Consider the following 10,230-nt stretch of genomic DNA (forward strand, 5'->3'; position numbering starts at 1 on the left):
AAACACTGATGCAAAATACTCCTTTGGTTCCACACAAAGGCTACCTTGCTGATCTTTGAGGGGCCCTATTCTCTCCCTAGTTACTCTTTTGTCCTTACTATATTTGTAAAATCCCAGTGGATTCTCCTTAACCCTATTTGCAAAAGTTATCTCATGTCCTCTTGTTGCCTTCCTGACTTCCCCCTTGAGACTACACCTACTTGCCTTTATACTCTTCTAAGGATTCACTTGATCTTTGCTGCCTATACCTGACATACACTTCCTTCTTTTTCTGAACCAATTTATCTAGTCATTCAGCATTCTCAACACCTACCAGCCTTGCCTTTCACCCTAATAGGAATATACTGTCTCTGGACTCTTGTTATCTAATTTTTGAAGGCTTCTCATTTTCTGCTTCCTTTACCTGCGAACATCTGCCCCCAATCAACTTTTGAAAGTTCTTGCCTAATACCATCAAAATTGATCTTCCTTCTGTTTAGAATCTCAAGTTTTAGATCTTGTCTATCTTTTTCCATCACTATTTAAAAACTAATAGAATTATGGTCACTGGCCCCAAAATGGTCCCCCACTGACACCTCAGTCACCTGCCCTGCCTTATTTCTCAGTGGGTACATCCATGTACTCACTCACAAAATTTCCTTGTGCACACTTAACAAATTCCTCTCCATCTAAACCCTTAATACTATGGCAGTCCCAGTCTATGTTTGGAAAGTTAAAATCCCCTATTATAACCACACTATTATTCTTACAGATAACTGAGACCTCCTTACCAATTTGTTTCTCAATTTCCCGCTGAGGGGGGTCTATAATACAATCCCAATAAGGTGATCATCCCTTTCCTACTTCTCAGTTCCACGCAAATAACTTCCCTGAATGTATTCCCAGGAATATTCTCCCTGAGTACAGTTGTAATGCTATCCCTTATCAAAAACGTTACTCCCCCTTCTCTCATGCCTCTCCCCCCGCTTTCTATCCTTTCTATAGCATTTGTATCCTGGAACATTAAGCTGCCAGTCCTGTCCATCCCTGAGCCATGTTTCTGTCATTGCTATGATATCCCAGTCCCATGTTCCTTACCATGCCCTGAGTTTATCTGCCTTCCCTGTTAGGCCTCTTGCATTGAAGTAACTGCGGTTTAATTTATCAGTCCTATCTTGTTCTCTGCTTTGTTCCTGCCTGCTCTGACTGTTTGACTCAGTCCTTTTCCCAACTGTACCAGTCTCAGATTGATCTTTCTTGTCATTATCTCCCTGAGATCCCCCCACCCTACCCCATCTTACTAGTTTAGATCTTCCTGAGCAGCTCTAGCAAATCTCCTTGCCAGTATATTAGTCCCCTTCCAATTCAGGTATAACCCTGCCTTCTTGTACAGATCTCTTCTACCCCAGAAGAGATTCAAATGATCCAAAAATGTGAACCCTTCTCCCATACGCCAGCTCCTCAGCCACACATTCATCTGCTCTATCCTCCTATTCCTACCCTCGCTAGGTCATAGCACTGGGAGTAATCCAGATATTATTACCCTCAAGGACCTCCTTTTTAAATTCCTGCCTAACTTTCCATATTCTCCCTTGAGAATCCCATCCTTTTCCCTTCCTATATCATTAGTTCCAATGTGTACAACAACCTCCTGGTGGTCTCTCTCCCTTTTGAGAACATTCTGCACCCTCTCTAAGATATCCTTAATCCTGGAATCAGGGAAGCAATATACGATTCTGATTTCTTGCTGCAGCCATAGCAACATCTGTCTGTGCCTCTGACTAGAGAGTTCCCTATCACAATTGATTGCTTGGAACTCAATGTACCCCTTATTACATTAGAGCCATTCCCAGTACCAGAAACTTGGTTGTTCATGCTACATTCCCCTGAGAGTTCCTTACCCCCTACATTTTTAAACAGCATACATATTTGAAATCAGGATAGCCACAGAAGACTCCTGTACTACCTGCCTACCTTTCCTATCTTTCCTGGAGTTAATCCCTCTACCTGACTGTATCTGCAGCTTTTCTGCCTTCCTGTAACTGCCATCCATCACACCCTCTAGTGCCTGTAAATTCCTCATTGCCTCTAACTGCCGATCCAACCAATCATGTGATCTGATAGGATTCACAACCAAAGACATTTCCTGCAGACATAATAATCAGTAACATGGAAACTCTCGCTAATGTCCCACATCCAAAAGGAAGATGCACGTCACTCTGTTAAAGGCCATCTTTGCTACTTAGCGATTTACAGACCTAGAAAATAATACTGTCCTATTGCTCTAAAAAAAATGCTTCAGGCTAATTTAATAATTATGGATTATATTTTTAAAAATGAACCAAGAGACAGATCTCAATAAACATATAATCAAGTAAGAACCCACTCTACTCACTATTGTAGATTTACAACAAGACAACACTTTAAAAACTATGCAACTTATCTGTTCCTGTGCTGTGAGGACTCCCAGCAAGCTTCCTCCAAGGTCAGCTGTGAATTTTGCTGTTTGTTACTTTTTCCTCAATGTACTCTGATGTCTAGAGGTATTTGAACTCAAGCAGCAAAGACAGTAACTGAGCAGATTCACTGCTGTATCAGACAGCAGTATAGGTTTCTTTCTCTGACCATGTAGTCAATGCCTTTGTCTGTCTTCATCTTTTTGAAAGTGCTGTTGTTCTGATCTTTTGTCCCCCAAAGTTCCAAAACAAGGCAACAGCAAATAAAACAGTAAGTGTTGCTTGTGGGATTCGAGGAAATCACCTCCAACACCTAAAATAACATCAAAAAAGGAGCATCTCTTATAGCCACACTTTTTCCAGTCTTCCATCTGGGATTACCCTGAATGCGTATACTCCTTGGAGATATTCTAAATTAGGTGGCAGAAATTGATACACAGCGCACTGAAATTGCAACCAGGGATTTTATTGTTGCCCATCCAAGTTATTGTAGCTGCTCACTTTTGAAATACAATCATTGATAATAAAGGAAAAGATGGTAGGACATTTTCAGTATTGCAAGACTCTTCAAACAGAATGGGATAATTACCTGATGATCTGTTTTTAGGTGTTGGTTGATGAATATACATTGTCCAGAGCATAGTGGGAAATCCCCATCTCTTCAAATAGTGTCATGTGAACTTTAGTGCCAGCCTAGCAGGACGGCCAAGGCTTTAGTTTCTAATCCATCCAAAAGACAGCACCTAATGCAATTTATTACATAGGAATATCAGTTTGGATTTTGTGCACAAGCCTCTCGAATTGACATTAAACCCATAACCCAGACTTGGAGTTAAAGTTGTTACCACTAAGCCATAGCTCAATTATTTCAATGTTATCTTTTTGAAAATACTTTGTGAAAAGCAAATATTAGATTTGGCAGTTTCTTCACCTTCCGAGTCTTTGGAGCAAATCTAAGTCTTTCCTTTTATGAATTTTACCCATCTAGGTAAGAAAAACAAACAGAAAGATAACTCAACGGGCTCACGATATGCTAGTTCCAGATTGATCCCTGAATTGTTTTCCCAGCCTTTTGTTACTCGGTTGTATTCAAGACAATCTCATGGGTACTAATGTCCCCGAGTAATGGAGAGAAATGTTATCTTAACTAGGTTCATCAATGTCACTGACAGCCAGTATTCACAGATAGCAGTCTGCATATACTGAAGCTGTGTGCACACCAGAGTGTGCTCAACTGTGTGCTTCTGCCGTTGAATAGCTTAATAAAACCTACTGCTGAAATCTTCACATGAAGAATGGCCAATTTGGCAATGGCACAAGACACCTAGAAATGTGCATCAGTGAGCTGGAGGCAGGAGCAAAGCAATTCCCATGACATTTTTGAAATAATCTCGCAATGGGGTTTGTCCCTTGTAGTCTGAGAAACAACTTGAATAAAACCATTCATTTCTCTACTATTGGCTCTGAGGAGGAGATTATCACCTGACAAAACTTCTAGGAATACTGTATCCTATAAGAAGAACACTTCTTTTTTCTACCAAGCTGTACCTTGTGTTTTGTTTGCTCACAGTGAACCAAATCTCAGTTTTGGCAAGATACCATGTGATCTGGTCCAAGTTGGATTATGTTCTTTTTCTTTTCTTGGCACATGTTGTTTGTCAAGGCGCCATGATGGCTGTGGAGAGATTATTGTGATATGGTTTGTTGTTATATGAATGTCTGACCTCAGCAGGTTGCTCACCTAAAGTTGAAACTTACAATACATTTTCTGGGGCTGCTCATTGTTGCAATCCAAAGAGGATGACAGCTTTATCAAGAAAATCTATGGTTTGCTTTCACTGTGGCAGAACAAGTCCAGTCTGCCAACCTCATAGCTTTTATTTTCCAAAGCAATTAAATGTTGTTGAGCTACTATAACCATACTGCTGGACAGACACCTCCAAACCAGCTGACTGGAGAGTGGACGTAGCATCACGAGTAATATTACTTCCCGACCTTGATATGATTCTTTTGATATGTCTGCCATTACTATCCAAAGGAACATTGAGACTGAATTCCATTCTTCTACCTTTTCCTATACCTATCCAAGTTGATTCTATTTAAATAATCATTAAATTGCCTTTTCGAATGCCTCAATTGAACCTACATTCACCACATTTCCAGGCAATTCACTTCATTTCCTAATTGCTCATTGCATTTCTCACATCACACACTTCCTTTTTAAGCAGATCACCTTAAATCTGTAGCCTTTCATTCTTGATCCATTTATAAGCAGAAGTAGTTTCTCCTTACCTACTCCACCCATTCCCTCATTATTTTGAAATTTCTGTCAGAATTTACCACTATTTACCCAGCTCCCTTTGCTCCTGTACCCCTTACCACCCAATAACCCACTTTACCGCTTGTCTATGTCTTTTAGAAGTTCTATTCTGTCTTCCTCACAGTTTACAACACTTTCAGGTTTTGTGTCATTCAAAACTCTAAAATTGTCAACTGTACAGCAGGATCTAGATCATTAATATATATCAGGAAAGGTGAGGGTTGCAATGCCTACCTCTGGGGAACTCTGTTGCAAATCTTCCTCCAACCTGAAAAATATCCATTGCCCATTACTCACTGTTTCCTACTACTCAGCTAATTTTATATCCATGTTGTTACTGTCCATTTTGTTCCATAAGTTGGAATGTTTGTTACAGGGCTGTTGTGTGGCATTGTATTGAATGCCTTGTGGAAGTCCATGTATGGTTATATCAGCTCTTCTCTGATACCTTTTTCTTCAAGAACTCCAGCAAGTTATGACCAAGTTTCCCAAACTAATCCAGTCCCATTTGCCTGCATTTGACCCAAGTCCCTCTAACTCATTCCTATTTGTGCACTTTTAAATGTTGTAACTGGACCTGCATCTATCACTTCCTCCGACAACTCATTCCATGACCTCCTCTCATGGAGTGTTTCCTCTCAGCTCCCTTCTCCTCTTTCCCTAAATATATGCCCTCTAGTTTTGAACTCCCCCACCCTAAGGAAAAGACCTTTGCTATTCATCTTATCTATGAACCTCATGATTTTACAAACTTACCCCTCAGCCTATGATGCTCCAGTGAGAAAAGTCCCAGCCTATCCATTTATCTCTCCACCCCCAAGGTTCTCACCCTCATTCCTGATGAAGGGCTTGGGCCTGGAACTTCGATTTTCCTGCTCATTGGATGTTTCCTGACCTGCTGTGCTTTTCCAGCAACACACTTTCCACTCTGATCTTCAGCATCTGCAGATTCACTGTCTCCCAGCCTATCCAGCCTATCTTCATAACACAAACCCTCCAATCCTCGTAACAGAGTCTGTTTATGTGCTGTGGGACTCTATAACTCTATAAGTTAATTATGCACAATTTCTGCTTTAGAAATCTTCTGAATCAACTCACATTTTTCCATGTTACTACTAATTCTACCCCAAATAATTGTTTCTAGAAGCTTCCCCACCACTGAAGATAAACTGGTCAGTTTACAAATGTTGTGCTTATCCTTCCAACTTTTATGAATGTTTATAATTCTCCAGATTCCTGGTACCTCCCTTAAGTCTAAGGAAGACTGAAAGATTATAGCCAGCACCCCTGCAATTTTCACTCTAACATCCTTCATTATCCTTGGATACTCCTCATCTGGTTCCTGGTGCTGTGTCAACTTCAATTACCAGCAGTCAATCCAACATTTCTTCCTTATACAATTTTGAGCCATTCTCATGACAGAGTTTTCTCCTCTGTCACCATTCCCTCAGTAGATCCACTTCCTTGGTAAAGATAGTTTCAATATTTCAATTACTGACTTATGCCTTCATGTGTACATCAGTCCCTAATTGACACTACTCCTTTTTACCACTTATTTACTACTTACATATCCAAATTAGGTCTTGGGATTCTCTTCACATTGGCTGACAGTCTTTTCTCATAATTCCTCTTCTCTGATATTTTAAAAACTCCTCTCTGGACCTTTTCCATCCCTCTTGGGTGACAATTTTATATTCTGACATCTGTCATAAGCACATTTTTATTCTTTGTCTTAATTTCTGTCTCCTTTGTCATCCAGGGACATCAGGATTTGTTTGTCTGACCTTTCCTTTTTGAGAAACTATTATTTGGCTATATCCTAACCATTTCCTATTTGCAGGTAGCCCATTGCTCAGTTTTAGTGTCTACTGTGAACTTTTCATTCCTGTTTGTCCTGCCCAATTTTGTTCTTCTCTTCCCCTCTCTGCCAGTTCATTTTTCTTACACTGGATTGACCATTGACATACTCCACCATCATCCTAAAAGTTATGATATATTGGTCGCTATTTCTCAAAAGATTCTCCACTGACACTTGATCCACTTGACCCATACCATTTCCAAGAACTGAGTCCAACAATGCCTTAATTCTTGTTGGACTGGACACATCTTGCTGTAGGAAATTCTTTTGAACACAATCTTGGAATACTTTGTCCTCACTGCCCCTTACACTATCAGTATTTAGATTTGAATTAAAAATCCTCCATTATAACTGCAATATAATGTTGGCACCTGTCTATAACCTCCCTGCAGTCTTTTCCTGTACATCTTTACCACTAGTTGTTGATCTATAGACTACTTTCAGCAATGTGATAATTGTCTTTTTGTTCTTTTGCTCGATCTAAATTGATTTGCCTTTATTCCTGTTGTTTGTCAGTTAAATTCAAATGTAGCTAATCCTTTAAAAATAATATTATTCCTAACTTACAGCAACTTAAAGACTGTTCATAGTAGTGCTGTTTTACCAACTAATGAACATATAGAGAAAGGCTAATAGGAAAAACAAATCACCTTTTCCCAGCCTCACCAAAGTCCACACTCAGCACAATTTACTTCTTGCAGTAAAACTTACCTAAAGCTTTTGCCCTATGCATCAAATTCCCACTGTGAATCAAATTCCCAGATGTCCTCACTTGGCCTCTGACTCTCTCAAGAGAAGTCTCCCCTTGTTTTGACCATGCACAAGAATGTACGTTTCCACCTAATAAGAGTTGGTGTATTCACTGAGTCTCTTTAAGATTGTTAAGAACAAGGCCTCTTGGTGAGAGGCCAGCTCTTCCCTATGCATGGTCACAATAATCTTTTGTTTTAGTTCCAATGTGGGAATGATCTACATTGCACCATGAATTAAATTTTGCACTTTGGAGTTTTGCCCCAAACCTTCAATCCCTGGAATAAAGCTTTCCTTCACAGGGTGATTATGTTTTAGGCATTGGGATTTAACATCTGTCTTTAATCTAGGATGTGTACCTTTGTCGATTGCCAGTGTTGCAATGTATTTGGCTGCATAATAGATAATGGGTTGCTATCTGCTGGATCTTTTTGTTGTGGCCCAATTCTCCCCCTCATGAGATTAATGATTTAGTTCATTTCAACTGTGATTATAAAATGTATTGTGACAAAATCCCTGCCTTTGATGATAACGAATTGGTTTTGAATTTTTCTAATTAATGTATTGCCCCTCAAATTACATAATACCAAAACTTCACAAAATTTTGAAATACAGTACTGTATTTCAGGTTTTACTTACATAAAGACCAACAGCTGGGTGAACGTTTGTCCACTGAAAACACTTTTTCTTCCTTCTCTAAACTAATCAAGCTTCCAAACTTGAAGGGTTTGTAGCCAGCAACTAATATCAAGAGAACAATAAACACTTTGGGGCACATAAGCTTTTATACTTGGTCTGTTGCTTATTATAGTGGTAATAGACTGTAGGCTATTTCTTTTTAACTTTCCTGATATTTTACAACATAATTCCAGTTTTCTGGCATCAGTAATCTTATTGTACTTAGAAATAAGAGCTTTTCACTTTGATCCACAACACTGACAGCTGCAAGGGTTTTGCAAAGTTCCTTTAAACATTTGTTATAGGTGATAAAATATAGCTTGAAAAAACTTTTTTTTGACATATAATCAAAAACAGTTATCCTAATTTGGAGGCTTACTACTGAAGAAGTTCACCTTATTCCACCACGATATCCTTTCTCAAAAACATTGAACTTCTGTGTCTCTCCATTGCCTTGATCAAATTGACCATCCTTCATGTTGAGCTTCAATAGCTGGTTTTAGGCAGTTCTACTGCAATGCCAGCACAATGATCAGTCTGCAACCACAGGGGTTTGTGTGTTTCATATCAGTGGATCACTGGAGAGGATTCAGGAATGGGAATATGTTTCTCCTAGCTCACTACCCAACATCATCAGGGCTCTTCGGCCTTTTGCTTTTCAAATTCTGCCCTGGTTGAGATTAGTTAGCAAAGAGATTTTTTTTTAAAAAAGGTGTCACACTTAGTCTGGAAAAGTTTGACAGTAGAGGAATTTGTGTGATTTATATTGTGATTGGATTCAGTCAAGTAGCAGCAATTAAATGAGCTGTAGGAAATCTGGTTTCAAAGGCAAAATAAATTTGAAATAAGGAAGTAGTGCACACTGGAGACAATTTAAAGGGACCATTGACCTGGCAGGGATAAACTTAACCCATAATATGCCAATAACAGCATCATCTTGACCCAGTATGTAATGCTTACCTGTTTTGACGAAAAGAGCCAGCAGTGGAGGGAGGTCTGCTCAGATAAATGAAATAGCCCATAGGGTGGAGTGGTGGGAAGATTCTGGAACAAGCGAGGCCTCTCCGAGTTTCCAATATGATGCTGAATAGTTACATGTATGATGCTGAATTGTTACATATATGTGCTCATGTAATCACAAAACGAGGACCTCCATCTTCTCTCCTACAATAGCAGGAGAAGAGAATACAACCTCAATATCTAATCAACCCTAATCCACTTTGCTCCCTACATCCCAGAATCTGAATGACTGGATTAGTGAGGGGATCAGCAGGCATTCCTTCACAGCCATCAGGTCCTCTACACCAGCAGTCCCAATCAGTAAAGCCTTTGTAATTGCATTTTCCCAGTATGATACTAACATCGGAATGTTCCTATGGTATTCGAGGACTACATGTAACCTAGTCTTCTGAAAGGTGAGCAGTGAGTGCTGACAATGTGAAGGAGATGGGTGTGTGCAGGCAATGTCTCAGAGTTATGGTCCATCCATGAGGTCTGGCCAAATATCAGGAAAGTTAAAAAGAAATAGCCTACAGTCTATTACCACTGTAATAAGCAACAGGTGACTATGGACTCCAGCCCTAATGGAGATATCGGGTGGGCCAGCAGTGGGGACTGAAGGGGTTAATATAGCACAATCATGTCTAGGTTTAAGCTGTGGGGAGAAGGCTAACTCTGATTTATCAGCTTAGTACAGCTCAAACATGTCTGGGCATGCACAGAGAATGGCTGAACTCTGACTAGAAAAGGAAAACGTATCAAGCATCTTGTCCAAATTTGGATTAACCTCTTGTATAATTCATGGATCATGTAAATGTTACAATAAATCTTATTTTGCTGCTGTAAAACACACTGTAACTGTTGTTGTAGGAGTCAGAGTTGCATTGTCGTTCAGCCCAATGGCTCCCCTGCATTTGCTTCAACAAACAAGACCATTAAGAGATATATAGAATGTCCAGACCCCCCACACTGCACAACACCTCTGCTACCTGTCCACTATTGCCCAAGTGGTCTCACTGCTCTTGTCTCGAGGGCAATCAGGGGAATGGGACATAAATACTGGCCATCCTGCAGTGCCCAGGTCCCATGAATGAAGTTAAATAAGAACCATTCATCTCGTTTCATTTTTTATTTATTTAATCACAACCAGAGGATTATAAGCAGTAAGGTCTTTTCCTGCTGCTACCCCT

This window comes from Chiloscyllium plagiosum, unplaced genomic scaffold (genome assembly GCF_037043375.1).
Source record: "Chiloscyllium plagiosum isolate Xiang-an unplaced genomic scaffold, Cpla_swu_hap1 HiC_scaffold_12, whole genome shotgun sequence".
Taxonomy (NCBI): Eukaryota; Metazoa; Chordata; class Chondrichthyes; order Orectolobiformes; family Hemiscylliidae; genus Chiloscyllium; species Chiloscyllium plagiosum.